The sequence below is a fragment of the Erithacus rubecula genome (assembly GCF_903797595.1).
Source record: "Erithacus rubecula genome assembly, chromosome: 5".
In the NCBI taxonomy this organism is placed as follows: Eukaryota; Metazoa; Chordata; class Aves; order Passeriformes; family Muscicapidae; genus Erithacus; species Erithacus rubecula.
This window is the reverse complement of record NC_136687.1, coordinates 42,278,258-42,294,785: the sequence shown is the minus strand read 5'-3', so window position 1 is coordinate 42,294,785 and position 16,528 is coordinate 42,278,258. Positions and strand designations below refer to the sequence as shown.

Sequence of the window (16,528 nt, the reverse complement as noted above, 5' to 3'; positions counted from 1 at the left end):
TAAGCTAAAAGACAGTCTGGTCAAAACATAATCATAGGGTCCACTTGAAAATTTACCCAGACAAGTGATACAGCAAAACAAAAATAGAGAGAATATATTTAACAAATTAAACTTGTAACCTTATTTTTATGGGCAGATGTGATGGATATATGAAGCAGACAGGAAAGAAGTTAGTATTAATCACAAATTATGGAGAAACCCCCTTCCTTTAGGGCCCTCACTTGCAATTATTTTGAGTAATAAGAAAGTATATTAAAACTAGAATTTTGTGAACAGTATTTTAATACAGGAAATATTTTAGAGATTATCTGGAGGATAGAGAGATTGACCCTGTTACCATGTCACTTGGAAATTGAGAAATTTTTAGGACTACCTCTTTGTTGTAATTGAGGGGGGAAAGGATGCTAAAAATGTCTTATGAAATTTCTGGTTACATCTATGGAGGAACCTGATACAGTTGTCCCTAAAATTCAGGAGAATGAAATGACAAGGGATCTCTGGGGTCATCTCGTCTAGCATGTACTGAAACCATGTTATATTTGCAATATAAAAACAGTGTCTTCCCATAAACCCTTAGTTTTTATCTGTTTGGTTTATGCTCCCCTGATGGGAAAGGTATTTAAGAACCTGTTTTAGACTGTGAGTTCTTGGTCAAAAATTGTTTATTGAAAAAAATTATTTTTGCCTTGATGTTTAAACTTTTTAAACTTTTGCAGGATTCCTTTCAGCATACTGAAAACTTTCAGTTTTACCTCCCTTATTATAAGACACAGAAAAATTACAGGCTTCTTATTTTGAATTAATTTGTGTAGTGTGGTGGAATTTCTATCAGGTTAGCAGGATGGCTGTAAAATTAATTTTGAGTGCTAAGTGCTGTGTAAATGAATAGACGTGCTTTTCATACTTGCATTTTTCTGCAGCTTTGTTACATATCAAATATAAATTTAATATTAATTACTTCAGTGTTGACAGAAAGGTGTGGGTTTCTCCTTCTCCCTTGTGTGTGTTTAGCTTTTTTAGCAAGATGCTGTTTGGGTGCATTTCTTGTCTCAAAAGTGAGTGTTACAGTTTTTTGGCAGTGTAGCCAGCTTTAGTATTCAGTGTAATACCACTTTTTTTCTGCTTCTGTGTTTTATTTTTTTTTCCCAGTGGTTACTTTTTAAGCCAGAACAGTTTGTTAATTGCTTCAGACTTACTCAGTGTGTTATTCATGATTGGTTTTGGGTTGCAGCATGGATGCAGATGCTTTTGGGTTGCAGCAGCGAGCAGAAGACAGCAAGGAAGGCAAATATTGTTTCTGAAACAAAGATTGTTTCTGCTATGGAGTGGACTCTTAGTTGATCATGCCCTTGGTGTTTCCAGTTCTCACTAAGGTATTGGTGAAAGGCCTGGAAGCTCTGACCTTGTCTGTGTGGATGTCTCGTGCTGTGAAATATGCTCTGTTACTGCTGCTCCTGTGTATTTGAGAGTTTATTATCTTGTTCTCTTTAAGATGGAGGTTTTGTCCTTCTCAATTTAAAAACTGTCAGATTTCTATTAATAGAGAATGATAATTTTTACTTTGCCACTTTCTCTACCTTTCCTTGTCTGTAGTGGAAAGCTGAAAAAACTTTGAGTCTAGATTGTTCACCAAATGGAAGAGCTGCCAGCACCAATATTTCCTTGCTGACCTGTTGACATGTTTTAATTGTAGGTAAGATAAGTGTATGTTTGTGTGTGTAATAGGTAGTTTAGATCAGAAGTCTGTTTGCTGAGCCATGAGCGTTCTGTTTGGAGTGCTGGATGTAACAATCAGTTTTTGCAGTATGGACATCCATCCTGTGAAAAGTGAGCTTGAAACTTCAGTCTTACTTCAGATGCTTGATAGAATCTCCAGTAGCACTCAGCTGTATTTAGACACCATGGGCTCTGGAGCATCCTATCAGTGTTACATGTTTCAATTCTGTTCTTCTTCACACCTGTACAGTGTATCTATTGTGCAATATACCTGTGGCAGTCACAGTAATTACTTTCATGTGAAATGAAAATACAGAAATTATCAAAGGTGCTTTAGCTGTCTTTTAGTGCCCTGTAACTTCTGGAGAACAGTAAATATATTGTGATCTACATACCCTGTAGGTCAGAGGTAGGTTACCAGTGGCACACTGAGAACCCAATAGCGTCTACATTGGAATTTTCTTGACTTGGCAAGACTCCTCTTTTTTGTTGTGTTGTTTGTTTCAGAATATCTCCACATTATTTAGCTTATGGAATATGAAATAATTGGAATGCTTGTCATCTGAATAATGTATATTTTCTTTTTTTCTTCTGACTCTAACAGGTACAATGTAGGATACAAAGAGAGTTGAAGGAGGAAACACTAGTATTCTCTATCTTAGCTTAAAAATTCAGCACAGAAACTTCAGAAAAACTTTTACAACAGAGGCTGAATAAGGAGCAGAGGTCCTAGACTTTGGCTTGTCATTGGATCATCTTACTTTATCTTACTCTGTAGTGAAACTAGATAGCTGACAGATGAAAATTCAGCTAAGTCTTTTCCCCAGCCTGATCTTCAAGCATTAATATAGTTTGGTTCTTGGTGCAATATTGTACATGTGCTTTGTTTTATTAGATAAGCTGTTTTACAACGTGAAAAGGGCTGAACACTTGAGTCACCTCCCTGAGAGATGCTTATTCTCAGTTTGCAAAAGGGGTGGATGAAAGAGCATGAAAGGAGGTGTGGTTTTCATAGTCTGAATGTTTCATAGAAGAGTTGTCATCATTTGGAGAGGAGATGTGGGTGTTAATTGCAAGATTGTCATAAGGAAGCTGTGTACGGAAGGGAAGCCCAAACTAGCTAGGGAGGGAGCCTGATGTATGGGTGTGAAATGAGACTGGGATTAGTACAGACAAGCTTGAAATCACAGAAACCTGACAATATGTTTGGTTTCCCGAGTTGTGTTTATTGTATCAGGTGGAGCACTTATACGAGTCAAGCAACATTAGAAAGGAGAAGAGATATGAAATTATGCTTCATAATAACCACTAGTTCCTGTTTTTTTTATATACCCAGGTTTTCTTTCAAATTGATTAGAAAGAATACAAATATCTGATAGATTATTAACTTTCTGGTAAATTCCTGTGCCTTGTTTGTTATTTTTGTACCACCAAACACCTGCTTTATGAAAATGAACACCATTTCTCAGCAGCCTTTCATGTAGCACTTGTCTGGTCTTATTCTCCCCTGTAGTTCTTCTACCTCTTTTTTGATGTAGTTTGTTGAGATTCTTAATGCTGATGGGAGACTGGTTTGTCAAGTGGGAAGCAAGGATCTTGTTCTTCTCATCCTAACCTGCACTGCTCTGTAAGGATTGGGGAGGCATTCATTTTCTCTGTAATAGCTTATAAAAGGGCATTCATTTTCTCTGTAATAGCTTATAAAAGGTCCCAAACTATCATATCAAAGTGTCTTTAGGAAACTGAAGGGTTGTAGATAGCCTGATGCTTGCCAAATATTCAGTATGTTTCCACCTTGAATGAATTGGCAGCTCTGACAGTGTTGCATACCTGTTTCATTAAAACACAGGTCATCAGAATGTTTCAGAATATCAAACCTTGTCTAAAAGCTCACCTAGCAGGGTGTTTGGAAGGACTACATATTCCCAAGACTAAGGGCACCTTATTTATTGAGTTTAAACTTTTACATGTACTAATCTACAGCTAATCCATGATTCTGTGGCTGTACGGAAGCAGCTTTGGTTGCCAAAGTGACTCTTTGCCAATCAGTTGCTGTAGGTAAGGGTTCTTCAGATGATTTGTAGCATTAGAATATAGTATCTTGTGCAATGAAGTCTATTTCCTTCTCCAGAGAGAAAACTAAAGAACAACAATTGTTAATTTAAACTAGGGTCTGGTCTTGCTCTATACCTTTATTTCTAGCAGTGTAAAGCTTTCAGTTAGCTGTTTCTTCTTTCCCTGACTTAAAATCTAGTTATGCTAATGGAAAGGCAATACAGTCACCAATGTCAGGAAGTGACATGAACCAACAAAGTTATGTGGAGTTTTTCTCTAGTTCTCATTTCTTCCTATTCTGTGTTTGTGTAACTCCTCAGTTTTACTAGTATATTTGAATTCCTATTGGTTTAGCTAACAGCAGTAATGAAAAAGAATCCCAATTCCTTAACAGCTTTAGTATCTTGTCTAAGATAAAGTATCTGTGATTACCAACTCCATTCCCAATGGCTGTTAAATCCTTAGTGGTTTTTGTTTTTTATTGGAAAATATTAATGCATTTGGAACAAATATGTTCCCATATATTTTTGTTTTCAGTGAAACTTTTTTAGAACGATTTTAATGGATTCAAGTTGGAATTTTAGAATGACAGAAGACAGAAAGTGAAAAAATTGCATTAGTTTATATGCAGTACCTTAGAATCATGCTTTCTTTCAGCTGTGTTCTTGCTGAGTTAGTGGTGTGTAGGTGGGTTGTTTGCTTGTTTGTGGTTTTCTGTTGCTTTTTTTCCCTCCTGGTGTCCATTTATAGAGTTTTGAGTTTCTCACTATAAAAATTCTGAAGGCTTAGACTTCTGGGGAGGAAAATGTCTTTTCCATTCAGCAGTGAATTCGATCTTAGGAGCAAGCCACTAAAAACTACTGACAGTTATCTGAAATGAATATTATAGAGGAAGATGCTGTTTTACTGATGTATATAATTTTTAAACTGCCTTGAACTTCACAAATTGTTAGCATTAATAGAAAATAGCTATTACATTGATTTCACAAGACTCCTTGAGCCAATTGCAGTCTACTTTGCATGTCCTTCTTGAGGAATCAGTGATGTTCTATAAATAATTTAAATAGTTCTGATTTCTAATATTCCATCACTATATACTAGCTTACAAATTTGCTTTCCTTGTGATGCTGAGGGAGAAGTCTGTAAAGGACACATCCACCTGGCAATTCACAGAATATAAAGATGTAGACATGGCTTTCATAATGCATAGGGTGTTTTTTCTTCCTCAGCTCAAGATGAACAAGAAAAAACTTGTGTATGTATCAAATGATATGAGCTGTTCATTGTAAATTCCAGGGTATGCCATAAAGAATGTTTTGTCCAACCATCTTGATTTACTTGTCGTTGCTTATGTCTTGAGTTTAATTAGGTGAGTGTGTATTTTGCCCTGAAGAACTAAGCACAGTGCAGGGAAGTTAGCAGTGTGCAGTGGTGGATGGAGGCCAATGGCATGAGGAAATGGGAAAGTATGACTGGTTTTCTGATCATAGTTGCAACTGTTTTTCTTAACTTTGGTCTCATGGAAATAAACATGGTAAGTAGGTATTGTTCCAAAATTGACTGCACCTTGGTACTAAATCAGTGTAAATTGTCCTTGGTAGTATTTCATAAGGAAATATGTAATCATTCCAAATAAAGGAGATTTGGTTAATGTGGTGTTAGAAATACAGAGATTTTATGATAGACGTAAAAAAACCACAAAAAGCAAACCAGGGAAAAAAGTAATCATGTTTTTCATAATAAAACTGATCATTATCAACATAGTGGTTTTACATTTAATTTGAAGGAAAAGCCCACCATTGTGATGACAGCTATCTTAGAATGAAAAATATTCCCACAAAATAAGATTGTAGAACAAAATCTTTTATGATCAGTTTCTCAGTTGACATGTGTTTTCCTGTGCATCATTGTTCTTTAGATCCCAATATTTTTTAAGAAAAAAAGGGTTTTCGGGTAAAGCTAGTATGGATTAGTTCAATTGTTTTAAAGTATGCATTATTATTATTATTTCAAAATGTAAACTTATAATAAATGAAAGAGAAGAAGTGCTAGTAAGAGACGCTTAATATATAGACCAGCAAGAATAGATTCGATTGGAAGGCTAAATGTTTGTTAGATTTTGATTTGGTTTTGCAGTGCTAGAATCTGTTTGGTTGAACAGAAACATATCTTAGAAACCTCTCTATGGCTGTTGTCAGACAAGCTGCTTGCTCGCAATGCCAAGCAATGGAGATGTTCAATGTATTTTTTGTGTGTGGAGCAATGGGGATCACTGAGGGTTTTGAAGCTGAGCTGTCCTCAGAGTAGGAATTGATGGGAGAGTAGGGGACAGGACAAGCATATGGCAGTGTCCCTGGCCTTGTACAATCCATGATCTTATTTAGTAGTCTTTCCATTCCATAAATTCAGTGGGTTTTGTCTTTTTCTTTCAAAATTGTTTTAAAAATCACCAGTGCTTTTGGTAACTCTTATGGCCTGTAATAATGTCTGTAATTTGTCACAAATTATCACTTGCATGGGAATAAAGATGGGAAGTAGAGCTATCCAGTGGGAGAAGAATGCAAGATCCAAGTTCTGGGTGTCTAAATCATGTATCATATACTAATTCTAATTTTTAAAGGACCCTGTGTAATGTATATTTCAGAGCTATGAAAGTGTGTTGTCATTAAACTTTTTGGATTCACAGAAATTTTTTAAAACTCTGGTTTGCTTCAAATAGAATTGGATTAATGAAAAACGAATTTGTCACCTACTGCAAGTATGATGTTGACTTTTTAAAACAGTGTTTGTGGCCTTTGTTTCATATTAAGTTCAATGTTGTGAAATGCACATTAAGTATTTTTGTTGTAAGTCTTTTAAAACAAGGATTTGTACACTAAGTTTAACATTATTGAAAAATAAATTTGGATAAACCTTTTTGCTATCCAGATTAGATTAAATCTCAAGCACTGCCAGAAACTCCCATTAAAGTGAAGAAATTGAATGGGAGTAAATAATTGATTCCATTGTTATATGCATGCTCAAGTTCGCAAAAGGCAAGCTAAGCAGAATACTTTTGTCCTACTTTGTGGCTCTATTAACTAAAATAAACTGTATCTTAACCAACAAAAGGTAGAAGTGTTTTTTAAAAGTTAAAGCATTCCTGAAGGATATTGCTTATTGAAACTAGCATGTAGTTTGCAATATGATTTATTCTAGTATTCTTTTTATGTTCATTCAATTTAAAAGCTTCCCCTTACTTCCAATGAAGTGCTACAGTGTTATTTTACAGACAGGCTGTTCTGTTGTAGGTCGTTTCATGTATTGCAAAGGTGTGCAGCTGACTACTAGTATCATTGGAAGATTTTTGTTTTTGCAGCTTGCACAGAAACTGTTTTATGAAACACATGGGTTTTTTGCCTCTCTCCTAGTAGGAACATCATATTCAAGATTAAGGGAAAGTGTCTCACTGTAATCTAGGTGTGGCACAGAGTATTTGAATGTGTTTGCTTGAATCTTCTGCTGAGGGGAAATCTTTGGGGACTACCCTACCACAGGAGACTAACCTGAAATTATATTAAAACTTTGACCGAAGGTATTCTTCAGATACAATTGCTGTTACTGATTGACTTGATTGGCATTACTCTGGGATTTACTTTACCAACATCAATATTTTGTTTCAGTGAAGAACTGTTGGTGTTAGTTTAATCACTATATCAATTAGAATTTGAGTGCTTTCTGAAGCAGTTTGTGATCCTTCAGATATAAAAACAGATACGAGAAATTAACTTGGTCTAAGTACCACTTAATATTGATTTTGTTCAATGACATTTTTTTGCTTTATAGCTGTTGTTCACATTTAATGCCTACCCACTTATACTGAAAAGATATGTAACAACATAGTTTAGAAAACCCTATTCCTCAAACGTATCTCAGGGTGTTGATATTTAATCAGTTTTGCTGATTGTTTTTAACGTCCTAATGAGCTTTGCTTGAGTTGAAGGTTTCTCTCTGTGTTGAAATTACATTGCTGATCTGTAAAATGTTGTGGATTCTCAATTGACTTATGTAAAATATACTTTCTACACACCAGCAGCAGAGTATTGCTGTTGTAGGAAGTGCTGGAGAGAGGGATCTTCATTTCAGGCTCATGATATAATTGAGCAACCAGTTGGAACTAAAAAGGTGAATTTTTAAAAGAGGCTTTGGTAGTGAAGTTTTTACACGTGAATTCAGTAACTTTAACATTTAAATTGCAGTACAGTCATTAGAGATCTAATTACTTACCTTCTAATTTAAAAAACAGACTCCAAAAACACTCTTACTATATCATTCTATAGGTGATTCTAGTGAGAGGGCTACAATGTGATACTAGGCAAAAAGAGCATAGACTAATAGTTCACTGCTTTGGAAGTATCTTCAGTGAATGCATGAGAATATTAAAAAGCTGGAGCCTCATCAATTTATGAAGGATTATAAATTGTGATAACAGATAAGAGGGACTTGATAACCAAGGAAATCTTTCAGTTCCAATTCGTAAGGAAGGTCATGACACAGGGAAAATCTTTCAAAAGCCAAAGTAGTTGGAGTATTTCTCTCTGAAAATAACTTAGAAAATTCAGCATTAACTTTTGCTATTTATGAATGGCAAGACAGAAACTTCATTTTGCTGCAATTAAGGAAGTAGTGCTAGGCATCATTCCAGGAGCAAGTGAGAAAAGTATTATGCAATAGAGGAACAACTTACTTCCCTGCTCGTCCCCTTATTTTAAGGCTGCAACATTGTCAGTCTGTTTTCCTTTTCAAAACTGTGTCAGCTGTACACCAAAGGGCATTTTAATGTGAGATCTAGTCTCTTTACTGTTGCTATAGTAGATGCATTTTGGAATCGGTTCCCTCTGTGTCAAGGACCTTTGGGGGTTGGTGGGTAGAATAGATAAGGAATTGCTTTTTACATGATTGTTTTTCTTTTTGGCCAGGTAGAGGGAGAGGCACAGTCCTACTTTTAGCTGCTGGCGTGGATGAGATGCAAAAAGATCTGCTGGCCTCTAAGGGTCATGTTGTCAGCTTGGAATTGGCTCAATTCAGAGTTGAAAATTTAATTTTGGAGAAGTAAAATAGGAAATAAGTCTTTGAGAAATCAGAACGCTTTAAATTCCAGAGGAAAGGATGTGAAAAGTTTTACTCTAGAAAAAAATTGGGGTTTTTTTAAAGGATTTTTTTGCAAAAAGAGATTAATCTCTGGGAATGTTTTCCTTAGTGGTCATATTCAGTATATGTAATGAATTCGTGTCTAGTTCTGCAGGTGTTTCGTATAATGTTTCCTTAAATCTCCTTTATCATTTTGTGTCCCTTATTATGGGTGCAGTGGCTACCAGGGCAGAGAATATTGCTCTTTCATTAGTCAGTTCAGAATTACATGAGACCTAGAGTCTTGTGGTTCTAGTGACATGTTGAACATGTTTGCTGCTAGTAAGTTTTAATTATTCTAATATTAATGCATAAGAACTACACAACATTAATTACTGTCTCTATATCTTCAGAATGTGGCTTGCTGACTCCGAATATGCAGTTACAGTAATAAAAATCAGGGAATAATTCTAGGAGCAGCAAAGCTGATGGAGTCTTTGTCCAGGGTGGAAACTGCACAGCCTCCCCAGCCTCTGTTCCCAGTTTGCAGTGATGTGGGCTTACTCCCTTCTGTTTTACTATTCCTGTATCTGTTGCTGAACTGATTTGCTGGTGAACTGAGCAGGAACTACAGCATGAGTGTTCCAGGGATGTGGGACATGGGATGGGACTCTTGTGTGGACCATGAACTGTTCTGCTGCTTTACCACAGCTTTTGGAGCAATATTTTTAGTAAAAAAAAAAACTATCAGGGGTTTTCTACATACCTGTTTTTTCCTAGAAAAATACAGCTGAAACTAAGATGAATTGCTAATCTGAGTATTAAAATTCATAGCCTAGAAGCATTGTTGCCTCTTAAACTTTAAGACCGTGTAACTGCATTCTGTTGTCTTTTAATTGGTGTAAATCTACCTTCATTTCATTGAAAGTGAGCCTAGCATGGAGCTGGAAAGAAAAAATCAGGCTATTTAATGAGATACAGTTGAAGAAATCCAGTGAGACCAACAAAGATGAAAGAACATGAGGAAAGCAACTGCAAAGTGATTAATATGCTACATTTTGAGAAATACAAACAAGTAGGAAGGTAGGAATAAAGTGCACAGAGTAAGCCAATTGCCTAGAGCTGGGTATCCAACAATAGTTAATTTGGGAGATGAAGTTACTGTCCCGTTGCACTGCTTTCCTAAAAGAAATGAAGTAAAACTGGTCTGGCACGTTTGGAAGGCAAGGCAGCAGCTGAATCAGTATCATGAATAACTTGTGGCTTTTCCTTAACCACTTCCTGAGTGTGGAGGGGGGAATAAAACAATAAATCACATCAACCAAACAGTAAAAACCACCTCAAACAAACTAAAAGCAAAACCAAACCAAAATCAGCAATTCCAGAGTAGAATTATTTATTTTCTTTTATGAATGCTTTGGTTTTTTCTATTATTATGGAAATTTTTTAGTGTTTGCATGATTGTCTTACAATTATGTACTCCAGAAAAACATCTGAACTGGTATAGGGCAGTGTATCTTACATCTGTGTCTTCTAAAATGCAAAGTGGTGAAGTTGTGTAGATGCAGGTTTTTAAAGTATGTATTGTTCTTTTTGTATTGTCTGGCATGTTACTAATAATAAGACAATGTGCTCTATCTGTATTTTTCATTTATCATGTCGCTATTAGCTTCCACAGAAGTTCTTAAGTGTTCTGAAACAATATGGGCTTTGAATCTAGCTGAGACAAGCCCAGCACTGGATATTTCTGGAGGACATAGATCCCATTCACCTTCTGACAAGTTAGAGAATTTGTGTTGTAAGATTCAAAAAAATCACCCTTTTTGAACCTGTATGGTGTATAATTTTAGTTGAGTCTCTTAATAAAATTTGCTGTAGTAGCATACAAAAGCAGTAAGCATCTCATGATGTAGAATAGTTGTCTTTAAATTATGTATAGGGAACAACTGATCCCTGCAAGTGGGATTCCCACTTACATTCATCAGGTAAATGCATGTCTGTTGTAAATTTAGTTGCCACAAGTTGACTCTACATCCTTTCCAGACCCTGACTCCTGCATAATTATTAGTATGAGGGTTTTCACAGAAAAGGAATCTGTCCTCAGGGCTGAGCTGTGTTTGCCTATAGAATATAGGTAATTATTTTCTTGCTCATACACTTACGCTTATACTCAAAGTATTTGTTAAGCTGCTTGTACTCCTAAGTGTCACTATCTATCACCATTCTGTTTCCATTCACTTACCACCATTTATCTTCATGATGCATAGCATATATAGATGGCAAAAAGATTGAAAGTGTATCTTGGGTTTATAGGAAGAAGAAATTATTTTTTAATTCTGATAAAAATACATTATTATGCTAGTATCTCTGTATATTTCAATTTTTATTTTGGTTTTTTGCTTATTAGCTTTGGTGAGAATCACTCACAGCTCATCCTATCTGTATCTGGTATTTAAGGACTTCAACACTTTTCATTAAACTGCATACATGATTTTGACTTGTGGATGATAGAAAATGAAAGTGAAATGGAATGGCTACAGAATATTTAGAAATGAATAATTCCCCAACCAAGTTATGAGTTACTTCAAGTGAAAAATTAGCAATCTACTGTGTTTGGCATTTTAATAATGTGTAGTAAGCTAGTCCCATGTCTGGGATTTTTGTTTGTTTATTTGATTTTTATTCTGAGGGGGATTTGATGAATTTCTTTTTTAATGTTTTGGCACATAAAGAATCAAGAACATTTAAGGTTTATTTAATGCATATGTAGTTGTTCAAATTTTTTTTAGTAGAAAGATGTCTGCATCTCAAACTGCAGTTTTTATGTTCAAGTGGTAGATATGGAGGACTTGATACCCATTTTAGGTATGGCACTTACAGGGTTTAAACATGAATTTAGAAATACCTATTCAGTAAATCTGCCTCTGTATTAAGTACGCAGCAGCTCAATTCCTGACAGTAGCGTGCATTGCATTGGTTGTGTATAGCTGTGTGTGTGCAGGGTGGTGGTAAGGGTTTTAACACTGCTGTACAGTACAGAAGAGGCTGATTAGTGTTAATCACAGTAAGTCATATAAATCTATCTTTTGGTTTCCATTTCTGTTTTTCTTCTTCCCATTGCTTTTTGCCTGGGAAAAGAAATAAATGAAGGTTGGTTTTGTTTTCTATGTTAATCCTGTTTGCCAAGGCTGGATGGGAAGTTTCTGTCAGAGGACACAGCAATACTTCTTCATTGTAGAGGCTGGAAGGAAGGGGGAAAGGACATCCTTCACTGCACTAGGGAGTTTTTTGAGTTGTTGTGGTATGCAAAGTGGAAAAAGACTGTATTCCTTGTAAAGTCCTGAGCATGAGGAAGTAATACGAAGCTTTGCTCTACCTCTTCAGTCTCCCTGCTGCATATAAAAGCAGTTGCCAGGGTGAGAGAGGCTGCTGGCTTAGCTAACCGTGACAAAGATTTCCATTCCCATCCTAGCTGAGAAGGAGAAGAGAATGTGGAAGTAGGTTTTTTTTCGGTTTCTAGTAAAAATAAAAACAGGTCTCAGTCCCCAGCTATAGTTAGAGTCTTTACTGTAGTTGTTTCCTGTGGATTTTGAGGAGTCATTTGAACACATGGGATGTTCTTGCCAGTTGTATTTACCCAAATACTGAAACACCTCAAAAACAAAATCTCATTATCCACTCTTAACTCTGGTTTGTATGAAGTTACTCGGTTCTTTGAAAAACTGCTCTGCAGATCTAGGATTTTTGTGCTGTGCTGGTTTGGGCTCAGGTAGAGCTAGTTTTCAGTGACAAGTATGAGACTGTGTTTTGGATTTGTGCTGGACACACTGGTTTTTGTTATTGCTGACCAGGACTTCAAACCAAGGCCTTTTCTGTTTTTCATACTGCCCTGTTGGTGAGGGGACATAATCTCGTAACATACAGAAACCTAGGCTTAGTTTGTGAATGGTACCACATGAAGGATGCTTGTGGAGCTGAATGCTTTGTGTTGCTGCTGCTTGAACTGTTCTGTAGAAAACCATTTGGATTCAGTTGTAGTAGTGCTGTGCCAACCCTAATGAAATTCAGCCATTATTTCTGTATTCTGTTGCTTTTTGGGTTCATCTACTCACTGTTGAAAACAAAGCATAGGATTTGTGTTTGTGTTTTGTAGCAGGACTAACTTTCCTAGTGTTCTCAGTTATAAGCTTGGAAAATAAGAGTTGCAAGAGAAAATTCAGCCTAAGTGGATTTAAAGGTTAGTGTTTGGATACCTGTATTAATTGCTTAGTATTTCTTATCTAGAATTGTCAAGGCTTATCTCAGCCCTTTTAGCTGAATGCTCAATTGTCATAGAATCATTTCAAATGTTAGTGCACATTTTAAATTATTCCAACAACTAAGCAGATACCCCTGCTGACTCCATTACAAATGTGCTTGAAGGTGCTGAGTACTTGAAGGTGACTTCCTATTTCCATCTTGCACTTCATCAGTAAGGTGATTTGTAACATGTGAATGTAATTGATAGCTCTGCCTGGAATCTGGAGGCTTTGCATAATTCTGTACCTTACTGCTAATTATTCCACTAATCAGTTGCTTCTCATATGATCCTTTGTATTTTGGCAATCCTAAGAGCAGTATACATCTTTCAGACATTTCTCTAAAACCAGTAGACATTCTGTTAAACTCATAATCTCAAGTGGGGAACTGAGTGAAGACTCCAAACAGGTTCACAACCTAAATATTTTTGGCAGACTACCTGATTTCTGTAAGCAGTAAACCTTTTGGTGTTCTTCATCACACCTGTGCTCTCCAGCACCAATATTTGAGGTACTCCCTCTAGTCTGCCTTTCGGGTTCCATGAGGCTGCTTTCTAAAACTGATTTCAAAGCAAGGTCCCATTCTCTGTGCTTTCCAGACATTCTGTGGAGGATCAAGTCAGTTCTTGAACGATTCTTAAAGTAACTTACTTAAGAAAAGCAGATTCTTGTTATTTAAGCAGTATTCTCTCTGGAGAAGAGCATGTTCCAAACACTTCATTATTTTGAAAATTCTGTCTCTGAAGATCAAATTCTACATGAGTCTTTGTTAGAATAATCTGTTGGTTTGAGATTTGATTAGATTATTGCTAATGCCTTGAAAATGTCTTTAAAGTACGACTTTGTGGCATTTCTGTGCAAATGAAAAATAAGAGATGGGTGTATGCCAGACTTACTTTCATAAAAATGTGGTAGAAGAAATTATTTAAAGCTTTCTCTTACATTGACATACTGTAAATGGAGCCTATATAGAACTAAAAAAGTTAGAGAGAATAGGAATTGGTTAGAGCTGGGCTGGGTTAATTTTGTGCCTGGATGCTTGTGCTGTGCTTCTTAGAGGGTTTCTTTGTCATTTTGAATTCAAAGAGAAGTGTGAAAAATCATTATTTGTGTCTGTCCTGGTTTAGGGTAAATTTAGGGTGAAAACCTCTGAATGGGGTCCCTGTAGGAAACAGATTCAAGCAGTCCCTCTCCCAACTGGTTCGGGGAAATATTTCCTCAGAGAGAAGTAGAAAGAACCTGTTTATTTAACAGGCAAAGCATTTCCCAGCAGAAAAATGAACAATACTAAGCAACAAAACCTCCAAAGAGATGACAAATTCAGAAAGTCCTCTCCGTCATTTGCAGCTCAGATCACTCAGTCTGTTCTCAATCCCTCTGGTGCTGGGAAGTGCTGCAGCCCAGCCAGGCCCCAGTGGGCCATGGGTACAAGCTCCTGGTGCCCCTCTGGGTTTTCAGTCCAGAGCAGGTTCAAATAATTCCAAGAAAAAGGTAAAAAATCAAAGTCCAGGGAGCTTCTCTGCCTCAGCTAACCATAAGCTAACCAAGGGGAAAGGAGCGCTCTCTCCTGCTGTCCATTTAAGACAACACAGTCTGTGTGAAGGATGCAGGGGAGCAAGTACAGTCTCTGATAACAAACTCTGCACCTCTTCTCTCCCCCTTCACTCCTGGAACCAGTCTTTAAGCTTCAGAACTCAATATTCAACACCAACAGAACAGGTGATTGGAGATACAAGCATCATAAAATCATCCCAAGACAGTGTCCAACAAAAGAAGGAGCTATAGCTGTTTGTTTCTTAAATAGATTTTTAGATTTTTTAGTCCGTTTTTATGAACCATTTCCAGGGAAAATTAATATCTTCTGCAAAATTTTCTCTTTATTGCCAACTTATTCCTGATTGTGCAAACTATTCTTTGTTATTATCTGCTAGCACCTTTGAGGCAACAAATAGAAGTGGAAAAATAATTAGATCACAGTTGATAGTCTATGTAAAAGCTCAGTCACTTCAAGCCACTGGTAGTATTTGTAACATTTTATGAACTTTTTGAAACCACAATATATTAAACTGCTGAGTTTAAGATCAATTTTAAAAAGATTTGTCAGGAATGTGCTGCCCTTTCCCTGTGTTTAGAATTGTCCCCACCATTCATGCCAAACATCTGTAATGCAGAAAAAGAAAGCATGGTAAGCAGCAAAGGATGTCTTTAATTATTTGTGGGGTGGATTAAACTGGAAGTTTCTGTGTGCTGCTGTCTGACATCAGTGCTCAGCATCTATCTGTATTCAGCCCATTATCTGTCAAAGAAGGAAATGCTTAAAAAAACAGTAGTAGCCAAGCAAAGACTTCTGGTTTCTTTGAATTTCACAGAAGAGATTTTGCTGGACTTGTATAAGCGTTCGTTATCTTTTCTATTTCTGAGATGATAAAACTTTCGCTGTGAGTGCTTGCACATAAGGCAAAGCTCGTTACTGCAGAAGAACACAAACTAGAGTTGTTGCCTTTCCATGGCATTGATGCTCACAAATGCTAGTCTGGAACTCAAGTTAACCTAGGAGAATTAATTATTTATCACATATCTTTTCCTGAAAAACCTGCCTGCAGGAATACTGTGCTGTTGGCAGTTTCTTCTTTAAAAATGCTATATCCTTCAGGGGTATTTGTTGATTATAGATGCAGAGAAGTATTGAAACATTTAGATTCACAATGTCTACATTGAAATAGTAATTGGAGGAGCTTCTCTGATTATGCTTTTGGTAAACAAACCATACTCATCAAATGGCTTGGGAAAAGCCACATCCAGCACAATGTATTGGAGAAAAATGACTGCAGGGGTACTTTCTACTTTTTGGGAAGAACCTGCATTGAGAGGGCGTTGCTCCTGTGGAATTAGGCTGGCAAGGTTTTTTCCTTAGGGAAAGATGGTTCTGTGTTTTCAAAGTCGCTAGTATCCATTTTCATGACACATTTCTGTGAGGGATACTTTGAGCCCTCAACAAACACTCTTCTCTAGGTTTGGCTTCAGGACCTTGTGTGCCATGGGGCCCATGTGAAGAGCATGGCAGAGCGGGAGGGAGGGGACAAGGATATATGTTCCATTGGCATAACTCATACTAAAGGGTTCTGATGGAGGCTCAGCTGGTTTGGTCAGCTTGTGGCATCTAGCATCTACCACTGCTCTTTTTTTTTTTTTTTTTCTTTTCCATCTGCAGCACAGGCTTGGGGATGCTGGGCAGTACTCACAGCTTCCTGCAAGCAGGAATGCAATGGGATGCTCTACAGAAAGCCATACCAAATCTTTTCTTTCTGACCTCCACAGCATTTCTTTGCTCTTACTGCTGAAATATGGCA

General features: G+C 36.8%; 1 protein-coding gene across 2 annotated transcripts in view; it reads left to right on the top strand.

Annotated features, from left to right (window-relative positions):
- LOC306801885 (FHF complex subunit HOOK-interacting protein 1A-like) overlaps positions 1-16,528 on the top strand; it is a 93,906-nt gene that overhangs the window by 13,174 nt on the left and 64,204 nt on the right. The window lies entirely within an intron of this gene.